Source organism: Cricetulus griseus, chromosome 2 (genome assembly GCF_003668045.3).
Source record: "Cricetulus griseus strain 17A/GY chromosome 2, alternate assembly CriGri-PICRH-1.0, whole genome shotgun sequence".
NCBI lineage: Eukaryota > Metazoa > Chordata > Mammalia > Rodentia > Cricetidae > Cricetulus > Cricetulus griseus.
The window spans coordinates 336199399-336226573 of NC_048595.1; the positions used below are offsets into that span (position 1 = coordinate 336199399).

Sequence of the window (27175 nt, forward strand, 5' to 3'; positions counted from 1 at the left end):
GATTAAGTCAAATTGGCAACTAAGATTGGCAATCATAAGCCCTCAATTTGACACAAGCACATCTTCTTATGTCATGCCTAATTTTCAAATGAAAACAATAACTGGGTTGTAATTACACCTACCATGATACGACTACCCAAATACAACTGCTTTGTGTTTTAGAATGTGTGGCAAAGTCTCCTGAAGAATGTCTTTTAGTGTCTCACAACTTCAATGTGATAATATAGATTCACAGTACTTAGCCACTGATATTTTCTTAATCCATGTCATATTACATGACAAAGAAACAGAGGGATGAAAACACAAATGTTTCCTTAATATATGTGTGTGTAAGAACACAAACATGCTCTTAACAAGATGAACAGAAACTGTCATGTCTTTTACAGTCCTCACTTCTGCAACTGGCTATGTTGCAGAATTAGCTGGTGTTTATTACTAACTTTGTCTACTACTCAATCACTATTGCCTTTGCTCTCTCAAGCACCTCAGTAGCTCTTCATTCTTTACCTAGGGTGCTGAGCATACTTTTATCATGAAAAGTCTGGACCCCTTGCCATCCTCCTGGGTTGCATTGCAATTTCCCATTAACCTAAATCACAGGTCATGGTAACTCCAAGAGACCCCAAAGGCTCTCCTGTACTACAGACACAATATTCCATTCTGCCATTGTGGAGAAACCATCCACTTTCTCACTAGTAGGTAGTCTGGTAACCACTCCTGATAATTCTATTATTCCTTTCTTAGCCAGTTAATGTATAGACATCAAAAATTCGAAGTAACCCAGGGAAGTCTGACCTTGCAGTTCAATGACAATTTGGTTATATATGTTGCTTCCTATTGGTTTTCCAAATACACTGTTGGTTCTGTCCACATGGAACCTCACCCTGCTGAATGTGATGCTCTGAACAGGAGCACATGATGATACTATGAAAATATTTTCTACAAGAATATAGTCCTATAACAATTGCTCAGCCCAAAAGCTCTTCATCTATGATGCATTCCAATAAAATCACAGATGGAAGCCAAATGTGTTACAAAGGAATGAGTATTCAAGCACCAATTAGTTACTTTACAGGCCTACAAACTTCATGAATGGAAATACTCTGTGTCACAGTGTGACTCAAATAGACTCAGATACAAGTTTCAAAACCTTCATCTTGATTAACACAGCTATCATGCAGAATTGTCTCCATGTGTCAGTGTGAACTGTGGACTGAGACTAAGCATCTTGTTATACAGCTTATAAGAGAGACATATCATCCAGAGAAGTCTCTTACATTGTGCCATATAGCAGTCTCTGTATCCATTGACATGCACGGTTCCCATCTGAACAGAAAGAAGGACAAACCGTTCTCCAGGATTGCGTGTTGGTGCCTGACCCAAGACAATAATATAGTTATTACACAAGTCTCTTGTCTTAATGTGCCACAGAAATTTGCCACAATGTAAGATATAAGTTACTGTGACATGCCTAAACCACCACCAGTTTGCATTATGATTAATTGTTCACAAGAAATCTAAATTGTGTTCCTGAAACTTAAGTCACCTCTCCAGGTAACTCTTCGTTCAGTTCAGTCAGTAATGCGCTACATGGATCCACAGAAATGCTAACAAGCAACTTCCATTATTTCATAGAAGAGGAGAAAAATGGGGAACAATGATACATATATAGAAAGTTGAAAAATCAATCAAAGAATAAATGCTCCTGGGTCTGTGGGTCTGGGCACTGTGCCTAAGGTGCATGTGTAAAGTCAGAGGACCTCAGGGCAAATTAGAACCAAATCCATCACTGATCAGGAAAATGGCTAAGAAACAATAGATACTTCATTCTCATCCCTTTTAGACAGAATTATTCAGTGTAGGTACATCTGGTTGGTCAGCCAGGGAGAGTTTGACACCAGTTTAAACTAGATGTAAACAGAATTGTAGAGAGAGGGACAGACTGACTTGTCAAGTGAGAATCTTGGATCACATGCTGTTGGGTCATCTCCTGGAAAAGAAGGATAAAGTTTACAACTGGACCAAGAGTTTTTACTCTTGCAAGTCTGCCAAGAAACTATAAAAAAATATATTTTATATGACAGAAACTTTCTAGTCCCTGCTTTTTTTAATTGGGTAAAATGATTTTCTGCTTTTACTTTTCTTATAGGGGTATTTTAATAAGAAGCTGCCTATAAAATCTGCGAGATTCTTCTGAAGAAAAACAGAAGGAAATGGAAAGCATTGTTAACATCAAAAATTGCTTGTTCTATATCTGCTTTTATAACACAGAGTCTGAAAAGCTCTCCTAAGCCTATGCCACTAAGCAGAGAATTTTATTAATTTTTCTAAAGTCTTTAGTATGCAACCACTTTAATCAATGGTTAATTTAATCAGCAATTAAATTAAATTTTAGTTCAAATTATAGGGAAAAAACTCTTACTTAATAAGAAAATAATTGATGTCAAGATAGCTGTCCTAAAATTTGAATATATGTTAGGAAAATAAATTGTAAAGTTATTTCCTCTAATAACTCAAATAAATACAAAGCCCTAATTACTTTTGGATGGGACATTCTGTTTTCAAGCTATTAGCTCGTTCAGACTGTTTGATTGTGAACAAAACAAAATGGAATGCTTTCAGTCTCAGAAGAATGAGACTTTTCTTAGTGCCTAATTAGCTTTCCTTTTTTAAGGAAGAGGATTTGTTCAGTCGGGCCCCCTCTTCAAAGTGGGTCCAGCAAGCTCACGTTGAACAAGGTCAGAGTCAGTAGACATGGTTTCCAAGGATGCCAGATCATATTTCCTTTGGCGGTACAGAAAACAGAGAAACTTCTGAAAGTACAGGTTACCCCCCAGGCTAACAAACAACTATGCCAATTGCTCCCTGGGGTAGTTCATCACAGTTGAAAGAGTCAGTGCACATAATTACTAGTGACACGGGCATTTGCCTCAGCCAAGTTGATTCAACTACCTACTAAGACTGTCATCAAACAAAATGGACAAATGCCCTCTCCTTCATTTGTACTTTTATCAAAAGAGATTTATGTAGGCTCTTAACCAAACAGTTCACAAATAGTTAATACAAGTTTATAACATAAAGCATCTATTGTCCTTTAGATACAATGAAACCATGGACATTTGAGCTTTATTTCAACCAAAAATTCCTGGAGTAATGCCATAGCATCGATTCAGTAAAAATCACTGACTTTCTTCTCTTTACAGTTTATTTTTCTAACAATGGTGTTAACTAATTTCTAACTTCCAAAATTCTGCTCATTTAAAATATAATGAAGCTTTGAAACTAGATACTCTGCAGATTAGCTGGTATATTCAATTCAGTAGGGATAGTTCAGGACCCAGTGAGCAGACATGTGTTTAAAAAGTAACAAATCAAATATATTAATAATTTTCACTTGTACAGGCCATCAAAATAAGCCTTAGAGAAAGCTAATAGAGGGCTAGAGAGATGGCTCAGTCATTAAAGCCTAGGCTCCCCACCAAAAATGTAAAAGATGTTTGTCATGAACAAAAATCAAAAACAAAAGAACACTGAGAGCAAGAGAGAGAAGAAAAACTCCAAATTCTTTTTTGTATCTGAGTTCTCAATTTCATGAAAAATTGATCTGTACTCATACAATCTAATGATATATGTTAACTGCATAAATTACATATTTGCAGAAGTTAATTACAATTTTTTGAGTAAAGATCATAATCCTTTAACACTTTGCTGAATATTTTATCAGTAAGATGAATCAATAACCTAAGTGAATGGAAAAATATTACATGTATTAATATGTGCATAAAATTAATATTGTCATGATGTTAAATAGGATATAGATTCAAAACAATTTCAGTCAAAATTCCAGTACACTGTGTTTGAGACTGAAGATGATTTCAAAATTTAAATGAATAAGCCAAAGACACAAAATAGCTAATGATGTAGTGAAAGAAAAGGAACACAGTTGAAGTAACTGATGCTACTACCCTCATCTTAGTGATCCGAAAATGGAATTCCATACTTAAGACAGTAAAATGGGCTACAGAATCATTGAACACATCAAGGGGACAGTGTGGTAGAGTGTTTAGAAAAAATTCACATCAACTAGTCATTTTGTCACTGACAAAACAATAATTACCATGCAACAATAGAGCAAAACTATTCATCATCTCAATAGTGAGTGCTAGAATAATTGAGCAATCACATGCAAAAGAAAAGTAGATAAAGAATGTACTTCTCTTATAAAAGTCAACATAAAATTACCATAGACTTAAATATAAAACAAATATTGATTTTAAATACCCCTAGAAGAAAATGTGAGTGTAAAACTAAATGATCTTGGGTATTTAAATTTGTATTTTAAATACAAACCCAGATGAACAACCAACAAAAGAAACAATTAATAAACTGAAACATATTAAAATTAAAAACTGTGCTGCTTCCAGGTTCTGGCTATTACAAATAGTGCTGCTATAAACATCATTGAACAGATGTCCTTGTTGTATAAATGTGCTTCTTTTGAGGTATATGCCTAAGAGTGGAATTGCTGGATCTTGTGGTAGACTGGTTCCCATTTTCTTGAGGAGTCGCCATACTGATTTCCAAAGTGACTGTACAAGTTCACACTCCCACCAGCAGTGGAGGAGTGTTCCCCTTTCTCCACATCCTCTCCAGCATAAACTGTCATTGGTGTTTTTGATTTTTTAGCCATTCTGAGAGGTGTGAGGTGGTATCTCAGAGTTGTTTTGATTTTGCATTTCCCTGATGGCTAAGGATGTTGAACACTTTCTTATGTGTCTTTCAGCCATTTTAGATTCCTCTATTGAGAATTGTCTATTTAGCACTGTACCCCATTTTTTAATTGGATTGTTTGGTGTTTTGGAGAATAGTTTCTTGAGTTCTTTGTATATTTTGGAGATCAGCCCTCTGTCAGATGTGGGGTTGGTGAATATCTTTTCCCAGACTGTGGGCTGCCGTTTTGTCTTGCTGACAGTGTCCTTTGCCTTACAGAAGCTTCTCAGTTTCAAGAGGTACCATTTATCAATTGTTGATCTCAGTGTCTGTGCTACTGGTGTAATGTTCAGGAAGCGGTCTCCTGTACCAATTAATTCAAGGGTATTTTCCACTTTGTCTTCTAATAGGTTCAGTGTGGCTGGATTTATGTTGAGGTCTTTGATCCATTTGGACTTACGTTTTGTGCATGGAGATAAACATGGATCTATCTTCAGTCTTCTACATGCCAGCATCCAGTTATGCCAGCACCATTTGTTGAAGATGCTTTCTTTATTCCATTGTATATCTTTAGCTTCTTTGTCAAAAATCAGGTGTTCATAGGTGTGTGGGTTAATTTAATATCAACATTTTCAACTCTATTCCAATGGTCTACCTGTCTATTTTTGTGCCAATACCAAGCTGTTTTCAGGACTATAGCTCTGTAATAGAGCTTGAAGTCAGGGATGGTGATGCCTCCAGAAGTTCCTTTAATGTACAGGATTATTTTGGCTATCCTGGGTCTTTGTCTTTCCATATGAAGTTGAGAATTGTTCTTTCAAGGTCTGTGAAGAATTGTGCTGGGATTTTGATGGGAATTGCATTGAATCTATAGATTGCTTTTGGCATGATTGCTATTTTTACTATGTTGATCCTACCTATCCAAGAACATGGGAGATCCTTCCATTTTCTGGTATCTTCTTTGATTTTTTGACCAAAGATAGAAACATGAGAGTGAAAATATAAGCAAAAGACTTGAAGAAGCTATTTTAATCAATTAAAAAATCAATTTTTAAAGTTCCAAAGACTTTAACAGACATACTGTTATGGAAGATGGAATGAAGCACATTGAAAAAATGCTCTACTACATGTCACCATAAAAATAAGGTTTATATGTGTATATGTTTATATGTGTATATGTGTTATGGAAGATGGAATGAAGCACATTGAAAAAATGCTCTACCATAAAAATAAGGTTTAGAGATACAACATTTCACTTCATGACTTCAGAAAGGCAAACATATGTATGTACACATGTCTGCCTGTGTGCCACCACATATTCTATGATTGTAATGAACTAAACCTCTGAAACTGTAAGCAAGTCTCTGTTAGAAGTATGAAGTAAGGTGGGACCGTGGCAGAACCCAAGTCAGGGGACAAACACGACATCAGGCAGAGCTTACATGGGAAGGAAGTTTTACTGCGCAAGAGAGAGGCATGGGGAAATGAAGGGGGCTGAGAAGAAAGAGAGAGAGAAAAGAGACAGAGAAACAGACATATCTTTCTGCCTCCTCAGAGAGATGGTGGAAAGAAAGTGGAAGTGGGTGGAGTTTGCATTTTTTTTCTCCATTTTTTAATTTGAATTAGAAACAAGATTGTTTTACATGTCAATCCCAGTTTCCTCCCATCCCCTCTTCCCCTACCCCCCCCCCAATTAAAACCCTACCTAATGCATAACCTTTCTGCTCCCCAGGGAGGGTGAGGCCTTCCACAGGGGGGTTTTCAGAGTCTGTCATATCCTTTGGGATAGGGCCTAGCCCACCCCACCCCACCCATGTGTCTTGGCTCAGGAAGTAACCCTCTATGTGGAATGGGTTCCCAAAGTCCACATCTATGCTTGGGATAAGTACTGATCTACTACAGGAGGCCCCATGGATTTCCAAGGTCTCCTCACTGACACCCATGTTCCTGGGGGCTGGATCTGTCCCCAGCTGGTTTCCCTGCTATCAGTCTGGGGATCAAGAGCTCCAGGTTGTTCAGGTCAGCTGTTTCTGTGGGTTTCACCAGCCTGATCTGGACACCTTTGCTCATCACTCCTTCTATGCAACTGGATTCAGTTCAGTTCAGTGATTAGCTGTGGGTGTCTGCTTCTACTTCCACCAGCTGCTGGATGAAGGCTATAGGATGGCATATAAGTCAGTCATCAATCTCATTATCAAGGGAGGGCATTTAAGGTAGCCTCTCCTCTGTTGCTTAGATTGTTAGTTGGTGTCATCTTTGTAGCTCTCTAGACTTTTCCCTAGTGCCTGATTTCTCTTTAAACCTACAATGCCTCCCTCCATTATATTATCTCTTATCTTGCTCTCTTCTGTTCTTATCCCAACTCAACCTTTCTGCTCCCTCATGTCCCAAATTGGGTGCATGGGGGGAGGGGAGAGGGAACTAGGGTGAGAAGGGTGTGGAGTTTGCATCTTAAAGGGACTTCTACACCTGCATACAGAGTCAAGCCAGGGTACTGCCTGCCTTGCTCAGAGGGGTGATGAACTGTCAGGTACCCAAGGGGCTGAACCAGGTTTGTCTGGAGTTTTACAGTCTCAATTACATGCTTCCTTTTAGAAGAGTTGCTGTGGTCATGGACTCTATTCACAGTGTGAGAACACTAAGACATGGGGTGAGTTTGATAATGGACAGGTCACATTTTGGGTTAAAGAGAGACATAAATAAGAATGTTCTAGGTCTTCCTCCTAGTTTTCTTGTGTCTTAACTGCTTTAAGAAATAAGGTTAAGGGGTAAAAATATCATGATTCCATTAAGATGCTCATTGGTTCCTTTAGCATTTTGGCTCAGGGTGCTACAAGAATAAGTCAGTTTTTCAACTCACTGGCATCTTATTGTGAATCTCTAAAAGAGATCTGCTTCCAAACTCATTCAGATAATTCACAAAATCTTATTCTCTGCAGTTGTAGGGTTGGCTGTCAGCTTTGGATCATCCTTATCTTTTATCCCAAGAGACACTGACTCCCTCTTTCTCATATTTGGAATACTCCTGACTTCCCTTTTAACCACATGTCAATAACAGATATCCCATTGGCTTCTTTCATCTTGTTTTGTTTTATTTTGTTGTTTGTTTGAGCTTACTGGGATACTCAGTATTGATTATCTTAATGAAATTTGTAAAGGCCTTTCATAATGCTACCTAGTTTAGTATTTGTATGACCAGGGGACAAGAGTCTTATATTGAAGACTCTTTTTTTTACATTCTGCCCACACATTGTTTAGAGGCCACATCACCAGCAATAAAGTCTAAAAATCATACAGCAATAATAATATACAAAAGAAAATAACCTTTTTTCACAGTGATTGAGGAGGTAAGATTTAACTTTGCTGTGGCACCACTAAGGACTCTTGATGACCTTGTGCAACCAAACACCTTGAAAAGCTACACAATATGGAAATAGGCAATTAAAACTGGAACTGAAGTACATCAGTACACAATATAAATATTTGATGTCATCAATGACAATATTTTAAAAATCATCTTTGGTTGTGGTTTACATTATGCCATGGTCACTTATGTTTACCACAGGTGATTATGGGTCTTCCATTTAAACATGTGGGACAGTTTGCTGTTCTTACAATAGAAATTTCAATCATGTCATAAGAGTGCATGTCAGCAAGGCACTTGACAGAAGTTTCTGGTTTAGCTATCACCTTTATTTAGAATCTATATTTAGCTCTATTTTAGATGGATATCATGAAATAAGTCATTATGAAAATTACTAGGGTTTTGTATCTAGACATTTATTGATGTCCCCACCAAAGCATACAAATTTTCTTTTTGTTAGGCTAACACACTTCACAGGTAAGAATTGTCTCAGATATGAACCAAGTACAGGAGATGATATTGATCTCCAAGACAATGTATAAATACAATAAAAAGTGACAGCTGACATTTAAAAATAAACAAGTCTGGCTTTTGAGAAAAATTTCAGGCAACTGTAATATTTATCTCTGAGATCTTCAGAAATCTGAGGAACCTGGGAAATACATTTTGCTACATTGACTGAAGAAGGAAATAAAAAGCAGTGAGCATTAAGTGAGTAGTAAAATTCAAATAGAAAATCTGAATGAATCTGGTCATTTTTTTGAGTGTTCTTGTAATTTTTATAGCTTTGCTCATTAATAATATTGGAATTTCTTTGCAGATGATCTTATCAAAATAACATTATTCAGTTTTTTCAATTATTTCTCCTTGTCTTGGAGATGTCATTGGGAAATCGTCTTTGCTATTCTGGAGTTCAGTTGGAATGCTAAGGTTTCATTCACCATAATGCATAACTTTTCTACATTCTAACCACTGTTATCTTTTATAATAGTGGAAGTGCTCCTTTAATATTTCTTTCCTATTAATAGCTTTTACAAGGAGTAATTATAGGATATTTTGACGTCTTACCTCTATGCCTATTGAAATTACCAGTTTTTCCCTAAGTCTTTTAATATGGCTAATTATATTGATATTCCATTTATAACATCTTAGTCATGTATTTGTAGGACATGATCTATACTATGGCAACCATAATAATGAAGGTATACTCATGTTTATATGAAGCAGTGTGAACATGTCAACAATCATTGGATTTAACAATTTTATTTAGAGATTTGTTAAATAAAATTAGGTGGTAATTTTGTTTGTCCTACTTAGGTATCAAGATTAAAGTGACTTCTATATCTGCCTTCTTCTTCCTAATCTTAAAAATAAGATTCATATGAGAGAAAAATATAACAACTTTAATTTTTCTAAAATTTAACCCATAACAGTATTTGAGCTTGGCAGCAAATTCATGAAGAGGATTCACCTACTGATTCCCTTTTTATTGTTTTATCCATTTAGATTTTGTTTTGATCACAGTTATCAATTGTGCAATTTATATCTTTCAATAATTTAGTTTTCCCTTTAATAAAATTTATGTATAAAATTGTACATCACATTCACCTTACAAAAAGTTCTTATTTAACCTTTTCATTCATAATAATAACTCTCTTCTTTTTATTGTTATTTTTGCAATCTTGCCAGAGTTTTATCTTATTATTAAAGAAAAAAAACTGATTCTGTTCACATCTGGTTTTTTGTATTTGCTGCCAAATTCATTAATCCAGAAACTCATAAATGCTAAGCAAGCAATCTATCATTTAACTCAGACTTATTTTCTAAAACAGGATTTATTTTATTATTTATTAATATTTATTAATATGAGATATATGGTATGTCCTTCTGTATGCTACAAATATGTGTTGCTTTTATTGGTTGATGAATAAAGCTTTTTCAGCCAATAGCTAAGCAGAGTAAAGCCAGAAAGGAATTCTGAATGGAGATACGTAGAGAGAAGGCAGAGTCAAGAGATATCTTGTAGCCAGCCAGGGAGGCAAAATGCCAGGGCATCACTGGTAAGCCACAGCCATATGGTGATACTCAGATTAGTAGAAATGGGTTAATTTATAAGAGAGAAATCTAACCAGTCATAAGCCTAAGCTCCCGGGCAAATGATCCTAAACACATACTAAGTCTCTGAGTGGGTATCCTATAAGGGGCTGCGGGAACCAGAAAGGTGGAGAGAAACAGATCAAATGGGACTAGGTTAGATAGAGAAAAGTCTCCTCTACACATGAGTATGTGTGTCTATGTATATGTATGTGAATGGAGATCAGAGGAAAGTATCTGATCATCTGGAGCTGAGATACAGGTATTTTGGGGCTACCCAATCTAGATGCTAGGAACTAATCTCCGGTCCTCTGAAAGAAAGGAAACAAGCATTTTAACCTCTGAGCCATCTCTCTTGGCCCTAACTTCTTAATTTCATCTAGTATTTTCTTTCTATTAGCTATCTCATCTAGTTTCTTGAGTTGACTGATTAATCCACTTGATATCACTATTTAAAGCAATAGTTTGATGAAAATTATGTAAAGATCATTTTTATACCTACTGAGAGAGCTACATACAAAATTCTTAATCCATGGAAAATTTTGTCGTTATAGCAGTTGGCATTTGACTTTAAAGCATTGTGATCTGCAAATTTGACACATAAATTATACATAGGTGTTCCTCAACTTACAGTATATTGTGTTCTAATAAGTCTATTAGAAGCTACAAGTATCATAAGTCAAAGGTGTTTTGTATGTACCTATACTACAGAATATCAGTATTATAGTTAGCCTAATCTGCTTCAAAAATATTCATAACTTTTTGTTGTTGTTTTGAGGCAAGGTTTCTCTAGTTAATAATCCTGACTGTCTTAGAACTCACTTTGTAGACCAGGGTTCCTCAAACTCACAGATATCTGCCTGCCTCTGCCTCCCGAGTGCTGGGATTAAAGGCATGTTCCACCACTGTCCAGAGATATTCCTCTCTCTCTCTCTCTCTCTCTCTCTCTCTCTCTCTCTCTCTCTCTCTCTCTCTCTCTCTCCTCTCTTTCTCTTTGGTTTGGTTTTTCATGACAGAGTTTCTCTGTGTAGCTTTGGAGCCTAGGCTGGCCTTGAACTCACAGAGATCTGCCTGCCTCTGCCTCATGAGTGCTGGGATTAAAGCATTCACAACCAACACCTGGCCAATAGTCATAACTCTTAACATTCACTGAAGTCAAACTACACATAGTCTATTTTGTAATACAAACTGCTCACTACATCATGTGCTGAATTTATCAGTTTTACTTTCATGTTTTTGTGTTCAGATGGAAATATTATCTCTCTGCTATAGTCCACCATCTCAAACTATTGTTTCCTGAATATGAATCATTTTCATACCATCAGAAAGTCTGAACATCATAAGTTTAGTCATAATTTTTGGATGGTCTATATAACAAATTTGTTGAGATTCTCTTACTATACCATAATTATTTATGTTTATTATTATTATTATTATTATTATTATTAATTCAAGTTAGGGAACAGGCTTGTTTCACATGTAAGTCCCCTCTCCCTCTCCCTCCCCTCCCCTCCATTCCTTCTCCCCCACCTCCAACCTACCCCGCACCCCATCCACCCACCACTCCCCAGGCAGGGTAGGGCCCCCAACAGGGGCTCCACCAAGTCCACCAATCTTCCTGTGCTGGGCCTAGGCCCCTCCCCATGTGTCCAGGGACAGAGCACATCCCTTCAAATGGGATGGGTTTCCAAAGTCCCACACACACACACCAGGGCCAGTCCACCTCCGGAGGCTCCCAGGAGTGCAGGGGCCTCCCCATTGGAATCCATGATCAGGGGGCTGGATCAGTCCCGTACTGGCCTCCCAAAGAGCGTCTGGGGTCGATATGCTTTCCCTTTTTCAGGCCAACTGTTTCTGTGGGTTTCTCCAACCTGGTACAGACCCCTTCGTTCTTCATTCCTCCCTCTCTTCAACTAGGTTCCAGATTTCAGCTCAGTGTATTTCTGTGGATGTCTGTCTCTGCTTCCATCAGCCACTGGATGAGGACTCTAGGATAGCATAGAGAGTAGTCATCGATCTCATTCTAGGGGAAGGGTTTCTAGGCCATCCTCTCCTCCACTGCACGGACTGTCAGATCGTGTCACCCTTGTAGGTCTCTGGAGATCTCCCTAGTTCCAGATCTCTTCTCGGACCTATAGTGGCTCCCTCTGATATGGTATCTCTCATCCTGCTCTCTCTCCTCTATTCTTCCCCCAACTCAATATCTCTGCTCCTCCATTTCTTCTCCTCTACTCTTCTTCTTGTGCTCTTATTGTGGCAGCACCCACTTCCTTACCCTCATGCTCTCAATTAGCTCAGGAGTTCATGCCACTTCCCATTCCTGGGGTCTATTTATCCCTTAGAGTCCTTCATGATTTCTAGTTTCTTTGGGGAAGAGGATTATAGGCTGGTAAACCTTTGCTCTATGTCTAAAAATCATATATGAGTGAGTACATACCATGTTTGTCTTTTTGTGATTGGGTTACCTCACTCAGGATGGTTTCTTCTAGTTCCATCCATTTGCCTGCGAATTTCAAGATTCCATTGCATTTTTCTGCTGAGTAGTACTCCATTGTATAAATGTACCACATTTTCTCTATCCATTCTTCAGTTGAGGGGCATCTAGGTTGCTTCCAGGTTCTGGCTATTACAAACAATGCTGCTATGAACATGGTTGAACATATGTCCTTGTTGTATGAACATGCACTATTTGTGTATATATCCAAGAGAGGAATAGCTGGATCTTGAGGTAGATTGATTCCCATTTTTCTGAGCAATCGCCATACTGATTTCCAGAATGGTCTTCCAAGTTCACACTCCCACCAGCAATGGAGGAGTGTTCCTTCTTCTCCTCATCCTCTCCAGCATAGGTTGTCATTGGTATTTTTGATTTTAGCCATTCTGACAGGTGTGAGGTGGTATCTCAGAGTTGTTTTGAGTTGCATTTCTCTGATGGCCAAGGATTTTGAGCACTTTCTTAAGTGTCTTTCAGCCATTTCAGATTCCTCTGTTGAAAAATCTCTGTTTAGTTCTGCACCCCACTTTTTAATTTCATTGTATGGTGTTTTGGTGGCTAGCTTCTTGAGCTCCTTGTATATTTTGGAAATCAGTCCTCTGTCAGATGTGGGGCTGGTGAAGATCTTTTCCCATTCTGTGGGTGGTCGTTTTGTCTTACTGACTGTGTCCTTTGCCTTACAGAAGCTTCTCAGTTTCAGGAGGTCCCATTTATTGATTGCAGACCTCAGTGTCTGTGCTTCTGGCGTGATGTTCAGGAATCGTTCTCCTGTGCCAATTTGTTCAAGGGTTATTCCCACTTTCTCTTCTAGAAGATTCAGTGTGGCTGGATTTATGGAGAGATCTTTGATCCATTTGCACTTAAGTTTCGTGCATGGTGACAGGTATGGATCAATCTGCAATTTTCTGCATGTCCGAATCCAATTGTGCCAGCACCATTTGTTGAAGATGCTATCTTTTTTCAGTGTATAGATTTAGCACCTTTGTCAAAAATAAGGTGTTCATAGGTGCATGGGTTAATATCAGGGTCTTCAAGTCGATTCCATTGGTCTGTCTATTCTTGTGTCAATAACAAGCTGTTTTCAGAACTATGGCTCTATAGTAGAGCTTGAAGTCAGGGATGGTGATGCCTCCAGAAGATCTTTTATTGTAAAGAGTTGTTTTGGCTGGGTTTTTTTATTTTTCCATATAAAGTTGAGTATTGTTCTTTCAGTGTCTGTGAAAAACTGTGTTGGGATTTTGATGGGGATTGCGTTGAATCTGTAGATTGCTTTTGGTAGGATTGCCATTTTTACTATGTTAATTCTGCCTATCCAAGAGCATGGGAGATCTTTCCACTTTCTGGTATCTTCTTTAATTTCTTTCTTTAAAGTCTCAAAGTTCTTATTGTACAGGTCTTTCACTTTTTTGGTTAGTGTTACCCCCAGATATTTATGTTGCTTGTGGATATTGTGAAAGGTGATGTTTCCATGATTTCTTTCTCATTGAGTTTATCATCTGTATACAGTAGGGCTACAGATTTTTTTGAGTTAATTTTGTATCCTGCTACCTTGCTGAAGGTGTTTATCAGCTGTAGGAGTTTCCTGGTAGAGTTTTACGGGTCACTTATGTAGACTATCGTGTCATCTGCAAATAGTGAAAGTTTGACTTTGTCCTTTCCAATTTGTATCACTTTGATCCCCTTTTCTTGTCTTATTGCTCTAGCTAGAACTTCAAGTACAATATTGAAGAGGTATGGAGAGAGTGGACAGCCTTGTCTTGTTCCTGATTTTAGAGGAAAAGCTTCCAGTTTCTCTCCATTTAGTTTGATGTTCGCTATTGGTTTGGTATATATTGCGTTTATCATTTTTAGATATGTTCCTGTTATTCCTGTTCTCTCCAAGATCTTTATCATGAAGGGATGTTGGATTTTGTCAAAGGCTTTTTCAGCATCTAGTGAGATGATCATGTGGTTTTTCTTTTTCAGTTTGTTTATATGGTGGATTACATTGATGGTTTTTCGTATGTTGAACCATCCTTGCATCCCTGGGATGAAGCCTACTTGATCATGGTGGATGATTTTTCTGATATGTTCTTGGATTCGATTAGCCAATATTTTATTGAATATTTTAGCATCGATGTTCATGAGGGATATCGATCTGTAGTTCTCTTTCTTAGTCTTATCTTTGTGTGGCTTGGGTATCAAAGTGATTTAGCCTCGTGGTGGAAAGAGTTTGGCAATATCCCATCTGCTTCTATTGTGCGGAACAGTTTGAGGAGTACTGGTATCAGCTCTTGTTTGAATTTCTGGTAGAATTCTGCAGTGAAGCCATCTGGACCTGGGCTTTTTTTGGTTGGGAGGCTTTTGATGACTGCTTCTATTTCATTAGGGGTTATGGGTCGATTTAAACTGTTTATCTGATCTTGGTTTAATTTTGGTAAGTGATATTTATCCAGGAAACTGTCCATTTCCATTAGATTTTCGAATTTTGTGGAGTACAGATTTTCAAAGTATGACCTAAAGATTCTCCTGCTTTCCACAGTGTCCGTTGTTATATCCCCCTTTTCGTTTCTGATTTTGTTAATTAGCATGCTCTCTCTCTGCCTTTTGGTTAGTTTGGCTACCGGTTTGTCTATCTTGTTGATCTTCTTAAAGAACCAAATCTTTGTTTCATTGATTCTTTGTAATGTATTCCTAGTTTCTACTTTATTGATTTCAGCTCTCAGGTTGATTATTTCCTGGTGTCTACTCCTCCTTGGTGAGTTTGCTTCATTTTGCTCTAGTGCTTTCAGTTGTTCTGTCAGTTCTCTAATGTGACTTTTCTCTAGTTTCTTCATGTGGGCACTTAGTGCTATGAACTTCCCTCTTAGCACTGCTTTCAGAGTGTCCCATAAGTTTGGGTATGTTGTGTCTGCATTCTCATTAGATTCTAGGAAGTCTTTAATTTGTTTTTTATTTCTTCCTCAACCCAGGAATGGTGCAATTGGGTGTTATTCATTTTCCAAAAGTTTGCAGGTTTTCTGCCATTTGTATTGTTGCTGAATTCTAGCTTTAATGCATGGTGGTCTGATAAGATACAGGGGGTTATTTCAATTCTTTTGTAACTATGGAGGTTTGCTTTGTTGCCTACTATGTGGTCAATTTTAGAGAAGGTGCCATGTGGTGCTGAGAAAAAGGTATATTCTTTTGAGTTTGGATGGAATGCTCTATAGATATCCGTTAACCCCAGTTGGGTCATAACTTCTTTCAGATCCTTTGTTTCTTTGTTAAGTTTCTGTCTGGTGGTCCTGTCTAGTGGCGTAAGGGGGGTGTTGAAGTCTCCTACTATAAGTGTGTGTGGTTTTATGTGTGGTTTGAGCTTTAGTAATGTTTCTTTCACAAATGTGGGTGCCTTCGTATTTGGAGCATAGATGTTCAGGATTGAGATTTCATCTTGATGGACTTTTCCTGTGATGAGTATGAAATGCCCTTCTTCATCTCTTTTGATTGATTTTAGTTTAAAGTCCAATTTGTTAGATATTAGGATTGCTACACCAGCTTGTTTCTTGAGCCCATTTGATTGGAAAATCTTTTCCCATCCTTTTACTCTGAGGTATTGCCTGTCTTTGAAGTTGAGGTGTGTTTCTTGTAAACAGCAGAAGGATGGATTCTGTCTTCGTATCCATTCTGTTAGCCTATATCTTTTTATGGGTAAGTTAAGACCATTGACATTTAGGGATATTAATGTCCATTGTTCATTGGTTCTTGTTTGTTTTGGATTTATTGTTGGTGGTGTCATTGTGTGTGGATTTTGCCCTCCTGCTTCTTTTTGTGTTTGGCAAAATTAGATTATCTATTGCCTGTGTTTTTGTGCATGTAGTTATGTTTTTTGGGTTGGAGTTTTCCTTCCAGAACCTTCTGTAGTGCTGGATTTGTGGATATGTATTGTTTAAATTTGTTTTTGTCATGGAATATCATGTTTTCTCCATCTATAATGATTGAAAGTTTTGCTGGGTATAGTATTCTGGGTTGACATCCATGCTCCCTTAGTGCTTGTAGGGTATCTATCCAAGACCTTCTGGCTTTCAGAGTTTCCATTGAGAAGTCGGGTGTGATTCTAATTGGTTTGCCTTTATATGTTACTTGGCCTTTTTCCTTTGCAGCTCTTAATATTTTCTCTTTATTCTGTAGATTTGGAGTTTTGATTATTATGTGTCGGGGGGACTTCTTTTTGTGGTCCAGTCTGTTTGGTGTCCTATAAGCTTCTTGTACTTTCATAGGCATATCTTTCTGTAGGTTGGGGAAGTTTTCTTCTATGATTTTGTTGAATATGTTTTCTGTACCTTTGAGCAGTGTTTCTTCACCTTCTTCTACACCTATTATTCTTAGGTTTGGTCTTTTCACGGTGTCCCATATTTCCTGGATATTTTGTGTTAGGGATTTGTTGGACTTGAGGTTTTCTTTGGTTGATGAATGTATATCCTCCAGTGAGACTTCAATAGCTGAGATTCTCTCTTCTGTCTCTTGGATTCTATTAGTTATACTCACGTCTTTAGATCCTGAACGTTTATCCAGTCTTTCCATTTCCAGCATCGCCTCATTCTGTGTTTTCTTTATTGTGTCTAATTCAGCTTTCATGCTTTGAACTGTTTCAAGAGTGTACTTCACTTGTTTGGTTGTTTTATCTTGGGTTTCTTTGGCTTCTTTAAGAGATTTGTTTATTTCTTGAATTCTTTGGTTTGTCTTTTCCTCCATTTCGTGTAATTTTTTGCTTGCTTTTTCTTCTATTTCTTTAAGGGATTTTCTTGATTCCTCTTTGAAGGTCTCTATCATCTTGCTGAGATAATTTTTGAGGTCCATCTCTTCTTCATGCACTATGTTGGGCTTTTCAGGTCTTGCTGGAGTGGAGTCCCTAGATTCTGGTGGTGTCATATTGGTCTTTCTGTTGTTGAGCGAGTTCTTATTCTGTCTTCTTCCCATATCTTTTTCCAGTGAGTGCAGGTAGGATCTCTCTATCTCCTCTTGTTACGCTGTAGTGTATATGGGCCAGGAATTCAATGTCCGAAGCTCTGGATGGTCTTGCCCCTCCTCATAGTCTCCTCACTCTAAAGGAGTTAGGCCTCCATAGGGATCGGGTGTGTGGGGGCGGGACAGGAAGTAAGAGTGGGGTGTTTCCAGGCTCTGGGGGTTCCTCACTGCCTGGGCAGGTCAACCCCAAGCAGGAGCAGGCCCCAGGGAGATCGGGTTGGATGGGGCTTCATAGGGAGTTGGGTAAGAGCGGTGGATCACTCACCTCCTGGTGGATCGGTCGCCGGGAACGGAAGGAAGAGTGGCCTGTACCCAGATTCAGGGAGCTCCTCCCTGCCTGGGCGTGTCTATTTCAAGCAGGGACAAGCCTGGGGGGATCTGGGTGAATGGCGCTTTGGACAGGAGTTGGGTAAAAGCAGGGGATCCCTCACCTGGTCTCTGATGGGTCGTCAGAAAGTGCCATTATTTATGTTTTTATTCACGTCAATCAACTGTAGTCATGTATTGTTGATTTCATATTACTTGAAATACAAAAGCAACGTGTTTTTCAGTCATTTTCCTGTTTCTGCACAATTTGTGCCTTGTCTTTATCTGCATATATCCCTGTGTACTTGAAAGCACCACCTTAATATTTATATTGTTAGACAATTTCCTTATTAATTATTTAACTGCTTGCTATGCAAGTTCTTCATCTCTTCTAGTGGTTATGAAGTTCTAAGTAATTCTGTCAAATTCTGATTGATACGGTTCAAGTTTCTGATGTTAATCTGTGAAAATCTGTAATTACACCTTCTTGATGGGGGGTTGCCATCTGCACAAAATTTTCCCTTTCTGTTCTTTGTCAATTTTTTTTCACATTACATTTCTTTTTCTTCATATTAGTGTTTTTGTGTTTTTCAATGCTAGCAGTTCTCACAGTGGCATCTTGGAAGCGTTCTGGCCACAGATACCCTGTCAGGAGATCTGTGAGGACAAGCTTTCTTTTTTCAGAATACTAGCATGTCCCTTTTCACTCTCAATATTTCATGAGTGCCAGTGGAATTTCCCAGAGACTAACTGAAAAACAATATGACAAGGAACTAACAATACAACACCCTCTATTAATCACCACAGTAAAGTTGTGCAAAAATGCAAATCAACACAGTTGTAATAACTTAGTTTTGTTTTTGAAAAATTGTTTTAAAATAGGTATTTATATTGGCATACAATAAATTTATCATTGTTACTTTGAAGGCAGTAATAAGAACTGCTTTTAAACCCCCATTTTCATTTTAATAAGAGCAAAACCAGCGATATAAATCATATAAAATAATCAAAATTTCTTTGAGGTTCTCAATAAATTTTTTGTTTCTAATCAGTGGTTGTATTTTTATGACTTAATTAAATCCACATAATGATGAAATTATCATTCTTATTAGTATTATCTATGTGTAAGAAGAAATAAAACAGAAGTTCTAAAGTACACTGTCACTTAATGCATGTTCATGGATAATGTAAGTTCAGGATGTCATCTTGCAGAAGTAATGTTTAAGTTAGAAACCTATAGCAACACTAGCATGAATATAAATATTGAGATCAATATAGTTTCAAAGCTAAAAGGCTATGATGGTTTATATTTATTTTATGTTTTAAATAAAAACATTTTATTATAAAATAACTTTCAAATAAAAAGCACCACACAGTCAAATTTGCCACACTGAAAGTCTCTACATCTCAGTAAACTTCTATACACTTAGAATGGCCACTCAGAAACCATGTTATACCAGGTTCTAACATAGAAACGATAATGCTTCTGCAAATGAAAATATTTAATTTCCAACATTTCTATATTGAGATTTTATATATGACTCATAAAATGTACACAGACTTCTTAAGTTTCTCAAACAATTTAATCCATAACTTAGGAAATTTAGTGTTTTAGGGACAGTGTGGTTTGTGATGAATTTTAACTTTCTTTTCTAACTTATGATGACTTGACATATTTCAAATTTGCCTTTCAACCCTTTCACAATATCCATTATATTCACTAGATCTTATTCTATTGATAAGCCTCTAAAAGACTAGTCATCATTTTTATATTCTCAACATAAGATTTAAATTCATGTTTTTATAAAGTCAGTATCTCTACTATTAATAAAAAAGACAAACATGGAGAAATACTTTCAGCTACCACTTCCTTTTCCCTGTGCCTATATTAATTGTCTTATATCTCTACTTTAAAAAGTTAATTTTATCATTTATTCCTCCTGCAACCTACTTCAGAATTCCAACAAGGCAGACTCTGGTATCCACTCTTGAGATGAAATTATCTTGCGCCTTCAGTGGCTTCTGCTTTTCTGTTTTTATTTTCTTTTTTCTATTCTATTCTATTCTTTTTCAGAGCAAGCTTAGTTTGACATTTGAAACTGAAATCACTGTTAATAAAAAACATCTCCCAATCTGATGTATTTCTATGACCCAACCTAAACCACACTCTTCACTTGAACTGGATTATAGGACTCTTTCCTGAATGTCCTCGTTGCTATCTATGCACCCGTGTCCCTTCAGTGCATTTGAATTCCCTTTTCAGCCTTCAAATTTCTATAATGACTCTGAATCAAAGTCTGGGTTACATGTTCTTCCACACAGACCTCCCAGAAGACCCCACATGGAAGAAATTCTCATGCATTTTTAAACATTTTTGTGCTATTCAAAATTCTGGTTTTCTACTGTCATGTTTCTTTATAGTTATGTGAAGATTGATCCTACCTACTCAATTATATCATGAGTTTCTTAATGAGAGTATAAGTAACTGATTTTTTAATGTCGCATATTATAAAATACAGGATTATTCATAAATGTTAGCAAAATATAATTCCAGGAAAAATGTTCTTAGTTTAGGCACATTGACAGTCACTCCTGCCACCCAGTGATAGGTCGAGAAGAAATGTAGGTAGGGACTCTCTTTTATTCGTATTTCAACTTATCAAAGCTCTGGAAATCAAAAAGAAAGATTTCTTTAGGTATAACTTGCTTCTATCTCCACTGCCATCTGCAAAGTCATCTTAGGGCTCACTACAACCAAAGCAATGAAAATCTACAAGTTCCTTAGATTACTAGGAATACAAGTTTGTGTAAATCTTCTAAGACATTTCAAAACATTTTCAATAATTAGAGATCTTTTGCTAATATCTGTAATGTGTGCTTTAAAAGAAAGATAAGACCCTGTATCTGAAGATAAACACATTCTGTACTCAGGATTTGGAAGAATTTAGCAAGAAATGACCCAGAAGCCTCCTCTCTGAAAACTAGCTCTTATAGTAGCAATAGATGTTATGCAAAATGCCAAGATACAACAGCAATCAATAGCTCAATCCAGATGTAAATCTTCTGAACCACAGCAATACATGGCAAGATACTGCCAAGTGTGCAATAGTGGTACTTATGCTTTTACTCTAACCCAGCTGTTTAATTGAACTTAAAACCCACTCAGTTGCGAGGGAGCACTCATGTCTGGGACTGTACATCTATCTAAGTACATGTAAGGCTGTTAAACTCGTAGGCCCTAAAGGAAAACCTACTTTCCTGAGCCAGTACAATTTCTAACTGTATTCTACTGTATTCCAAATGCTCATCCATATAGATAAGTGTAACTCTCACTGTTGTAATATTATTTTATTATTTGGCATTAGATATGTAATAATGAATAAATCACATTCTCTGTTATCATTTTGATGAAGGTAGAAAAGGAAATAAAGGATATCTAAAACTATTACATTAATATCATGAGGTAAATCTCTGGTATGAGGTAGTGCTATGTTTATTGAGAGTATAGGAATGACTTTCATGCTTACATGGCCAAAATATTAAAGAACTGTAATAAGTTAAATAGATACTGTCACTGGAATATTCTAAACAGGGGTACATTGTATGTGCTCTTAGAAACACCAAAATGTATAGAAAATGTCAAGGACTGGGGCCATTCAGTTAAGTGGTAAGAACCTTCTAATGGCTGGCAATATATGAGAGTAAAGTTGTAGTTAGCATGTTGCAAACTATGCTGCAAAAGAATTCTATAATTGTGTAAAATATAACTACTTCTTTTAAAAAATATATAGTTTTATAGTCAAAACATTTCAGGCATTCACATTTAGAATTTTAAAGTCTACAAAAAATCTTGAATTCAAGCCAATTCCATGTTTACTAAGCAATTTTAATTTCACCTAAATTCTAGTTATTCTGTTTTCACTGGAAAACAATTGATACCCCATGCTAACCAAGTAGTTCATAAAATACTTTATGCAATAATTGAACAGAAGCTATAAAGTGGACACTGGGTCTGTCTTTTCACATGTATGTTCATAATTTTGAACTGTAATTGGAATTAAGTAGGAAATCAGCATCAGTATTCCAGAAGAAAATGGACTGATTAGAGCTGTGATGAGGAATTGTAATTCAGCGTTTATGAAAGATAGTTTAGAGGGGAGATAGGCAGGAGGCTGGAACACCAGTGAGGAGAATTCATTCTTGGAACAGTTCAAAATACAAAACTATAAACATATGTTTTGGAAATGTTTCTAGATTTAATAAATTCTATGATAATATACTAGGGAGATTTCTTTGAAAATCTATAACAGATGCCAGAAAGAGCACTATCCACTTTATCATCAATTAGCATATATGTGGGATCTCTAGGGGGCACTACACTTGTATATAACAACCAAAAACAAATTACAATGGCCTTGCCTTGCTGTCAAACTGGAGGATAAATGATCAAGATAAAAAATAAATAATTTCAAGTGGATTCAATTACTGTAGTCAGTCACTGCTCAAGTATTTAATAAGTACCCATTGGGTAAAAGGCTATTTGTGAGGTTCTTGTAAAAATCCCTAATTATATTAATGACAGGATTTTTTTCATGACACAGTAATGTGCAATTCACATGAGAGTCTGAATAAAAATAGTGATCTCTATGGCTCATCTCTGCTGAGTCTTACAAAAGAGCATTAAATAATTATACTCAAGAGACCATAAAGAAAGAAGTCTTTAAGTATCCCATCATTTGAGATGATATTGTAATGTACTTGTTCGAAAGTGTTAATAAAAACTCATATATCCATCCAATCAGACAGTCTAAAGACATGTTTAGTACAAGTAAAGTGTCTTAACGCTAAGCAAGCACAGAGATACAACAATGAGCAAAATTTCCTCATATTCTTTTTCTTGTAAGGGTTGAACTCTGTTAATAGAGGTAATAAGAAGAGATTGGATATCTGTGTGATGAAGTCGATGGAAAGTAATTAAGCAAATAGAGATATCAAAGCATTCAAAGAATTGGGAAGAAAAATATTTCTAGAGAAAAAGCAGGAGGTGCCCAAGCCCTATGGTAGGCACTTCTGTAGCTAAGTTAGAATGAATAACCAAAGGAAGCTGTAGAAATTGTGTGGGGAAAAAATCAGATGTAGATAATGTGTGGCCATTGCAATGAGAATGGCTTTAATTTTGAGTGTGGTATGCACCTTGGAGGTTTTTGAAGAGTAGAGAAATTAATTTCAACATGATTATAGAATATCTTTGGCTATTATTGAGAAACTGGAAGGTGTGTTAACAAGGGCAGACAAAGGTAATGTAGGCAGGAGCCTTTGCCATGGCACATGAGAAACTGGAGAGTTGAAAGAAGACCATACATAACAGTAAAAAGAAGTCAGAATTAGGGTACCTTTTGAAAATAGTGCTGACAGGACTTGCTGGTGAGGAAGCCAATAGTGACTTAATCTAATTTGGGAGCTCAACAAGTGTAATTGCCATCTAATGGAATGTGGAAAGCTGTAGGTTGAAGAATGCTTAGAGTGTGTGTGTGTGTGTGTGTGTGTGTGTGTGTGTGTGTGTGTGTGTGTGTGTACTAAGTTTGAATGTACTGTTCAGCACCAACCTGGAGAAGTGGAGTAGACAGCTGCATATAAGAGGAGTCAGGACTGAAGATAGAAAATTAAAAATGAAAGATACTGTCAAGAGGAAAAAACAGAAAATATAGGGTCAGGGACTGAGCTCTGAAAGACACCAGATTTAAAGGCACAAAAAAAGAAAAAGGAACAAGTAAAACGCAGACTGGATGAGAAAAAAACAATAAGTATGCAACACAGGGGAAAGTGGTACCCTGAAATGTCTTTAAAGAGTGGCTTCAAGAAATAGCAGGAAGATTTTTACCCAACACCACTGATAGATCAAGCAAATGCAGTCGAACATTGATAAATAGTGTATAATTAGAGAGATCATTGAAGACTTTGACAAAAAAAAACCCACAAAATTTTAGTAGGGAGGAAAAAAGCATAAGCATCGATCATTGCTATGGATGTAACAAAAACAAAGTTGGAAGCAAATATAGGTAACTCTTTAAAACAGACTTTCAACAAATGGGAGGCTAGCAACACAACAGTAGCTTTAAAACATGGGTACTAATTTATAATGAGAGACAGTGGAGAAAGGAGATGCTGCAGAGGTAACATTTTTAGTAAAAGAATCTCATTTTCTAGTAGTACTACTCTCGAATTCTAATTGGAAAGCAAGCCCCAATTTGTTGGAAAGTAAATATACTTGCAAATGGAAGAGACCTCTTCTCATTGGTTCTAGACTCAATCTAGAAGTAAGAAGTGAAGTCATCAACTAGGAGTCAGAACAGGAACACATGAGCACTGGAAGAAAAAAAAAATGTGTAGTGGCTATTATTTATAGATTTGGGTAGAGAAGGAATGGAAGAAAATTAGTTCTAGAAAAGAACACAAAATGGAATTATCAGGCAATCCAGACTTTCATGGAAAGTTGGTGATCTTTAAAATTTGGTCAGCAAAATGATTCTTTTCTTTTTATTTTCTTTTTCCTACAGCTATACTGATGCACAAATAGATGGGGAGTTTGGCTTAGCCAATTACAAAAAAAAACATTGGTAATGTGAGACTAACAATACAAGACATTTCAAAGTGAAATGCTTTGAAGATGGGTGAAAAAGAGCGATTATTGATTGACAATAGAAAACAGGCCAAGTAAGGAGAAAAGTTACCTGTGATTAGAAGAATGGGGGGGGATGAAAATCAGATGGATTGCAGCCTCTAGAGGGTCTGCTAAAGTTTAAAAACCAGAGATAAAATATTGGTGATGACTAGGATGTTAAAGACTGATGTTACAGCTTTGATGGTTGATACAGATTGGAAATTGAGTAGATTAAAAATTCCCAAAAGCATGTTAGAAAACACCACTGCATGTGTCTTTGAGATTGTTCCTGGGAGGATTAAGTAACTGGTAAATCCATCCTGGATATGAGTAATACTATCCCATAGGCTAAGGGCTCTGATGTGATTGAAGGACTAAAGAAAAGACTTATGCTCAAATTCTCTCTCTAAATCCTAACCGACATGATGTAAGATGCTGTCCACCATCAGGCCCTTCACACCATGCTAGAATAAAATCTCTGGAGCCATGAGCCTGAAGCCCTACTTTCCTTAAGTTGTTAAGTCATGTATTTTATGGCAATGATTAAAGAAAGGGACCACTTAAAAGATAAGAATGTTGTTAATTTTAAATTACATTTATTTATTGATGTGGAGGTGAATTTGCGTGTGTAGACTTACTTATATGCTCCACAGCTGAAGTGCAGAGATTGGAGGACAACTTTGAGTTGTTGGTTTTCTCCTTCCATTGTGTGTGAAAGAAACTCAGGTCATCAGGCTTGGCAAGAGGCAGTGTTGCCCACTGAGCCATTCTGCCAATCTAGATGCTCTGTTTTAAATAAATTGCAGACTAATATATAATTACCAGTGAGGATAGAGCAAGACAAACTGTAAATCAGAAAGTCAAGTCATAAAAACGAAAACTATTTTAAAGATTCCATTCATGGATATTGAAATTATGTTGAGTTCTGTTTGTTTCTTCTTCAAGAGTTGAGAACAGAGGGACCTTAACATTGGGAAGGATTGAGCTTTTAAAAATTAGGTAAGTTGGCCAGGGTAATAGGAGTTACCAGGTCAGAATAATTTACTTTAATCATTTCAGTGTTAGATATTGAGCAAATAGATTGATTACATATAAATGTGTCTACAGATTGCCTTATTAACATCAAGCTTATTAAAATCAAGATTCTTCTCTGGAGAGGCAGAGTCTGGAGTAGATGCATAGTTCCCATAACAGCAGTGGAAAAATGCATTTAACAAGGAGAGAGTCAAAAAGAATATACAAATTTCATTTTAAAACATATTAGATGCTACTCAAGAAAATTGCTAACTTTCTTTCTTTAGAGGAAACTTCTTTCTAAACATCATAGAGCTAAATTACATTCTCATTCAAACATGAATTAAGATAAATATGGTATCCGAAATATTAAACCCATCCCAACTAGAAGACAGGTTTTAGTGATGCTTAGTACATACACAGGTGTTCTGAATATATCAGTACTTCGAACATAAATATTTATTTAGGTAGTAAATAATATATGACATTTTTTTCAAGATAAAAATACATGTATGTAGAATGCTTTCTCCCTTTCCTCTGGCGGCAGCTATCAGGTGAGCCAAGATTGGTGCATATCAATACATCCAGGAGCTATGGAGAAAGAAAAGTCCGACTTGATGTGCTTTCTTTTGGGGTCCCCTGCTGCCAATACTGTCAGCTCTCTGTACAGCAAAGAGTTCCCTGTACCACCCGGACTGATGAAACAGGAGCGGTGGAGTACAAGGAAAAACAAAGTTATGTCATATACAGGATTCGTGTCTGCCTGGTGTCGCAAACACCCATTTCCTCAGGGTTCAACTCACAGTAAGCCTGTCCATCATGGTGTCAACCAGCTATAGTTTGCCCAAAGCCTTCAGTCGGCTGCTGAGTAGAGAGCTGAACGCCACTGGGGAACTTGGAGAGTCCTGCAGTTTTACTGGGTTGGTAAAGATCCCACATACATTTTTTGAGGTTATCCTCATTGATCCCTTCCATAAAGCTATCAGAAGAAATCCTGGAACCCAGGGGATTACCAAACCAATCCACAAACACAGAGAGATGTGTGGTCTGAGGTCTACTAGCCTCAAGAGCGCTTTGGAAAGGGCCCCAAGTTCCTCCATATTGTAAGTGGCTCTTGCCCTGCGGCCTGGAGAAGGCACTACACACTGCAGCACCACCATTACCGCTAATGCATGCAATGTTTGTAAAATTCATACCCAGTAAACAATTGTGGACAGCCAAAAAAAAATAACAAAATAAATTATGGAATCCTTAGCAAGTAGCTGTCAGGGAATACGAAAGTGTATGCAACCAAGCAGGAAAGAGTTTTATTCTTTGCCACAGAAGATGCTTTTAATATAGTTTGCTTGCAAAGCACAGACTGCCCAAAAGGAAAAACAAATCTATGCATGGTGGTTGGGAAGCTAAAGCAGAGGGATGTGTTCTAGAGAAAAACGTTTTGGCCTTTTGCTTATTGGAAGAAGCTGAAAGACCCCAAGGAAATGGGATTTCGGCACACGTGACTCATCAGAATTAAGAAATGATCTTGACGTAAATGAAATCCTAA

At 37.1% G+C, this 27175-nt stretch overlaps 1 pseudogene; it reads left to right on the plus strand.

Annotated features, from left to right (window-relative positions):
- LOC113834184 overlaps nt 1-26798 on the plus strand; it is a 73720-nt pseudogene extending 46922 nt beyond the window's left edge.
- Nucleotides 26799-27175: the final 377 nt, after the last annotated feature.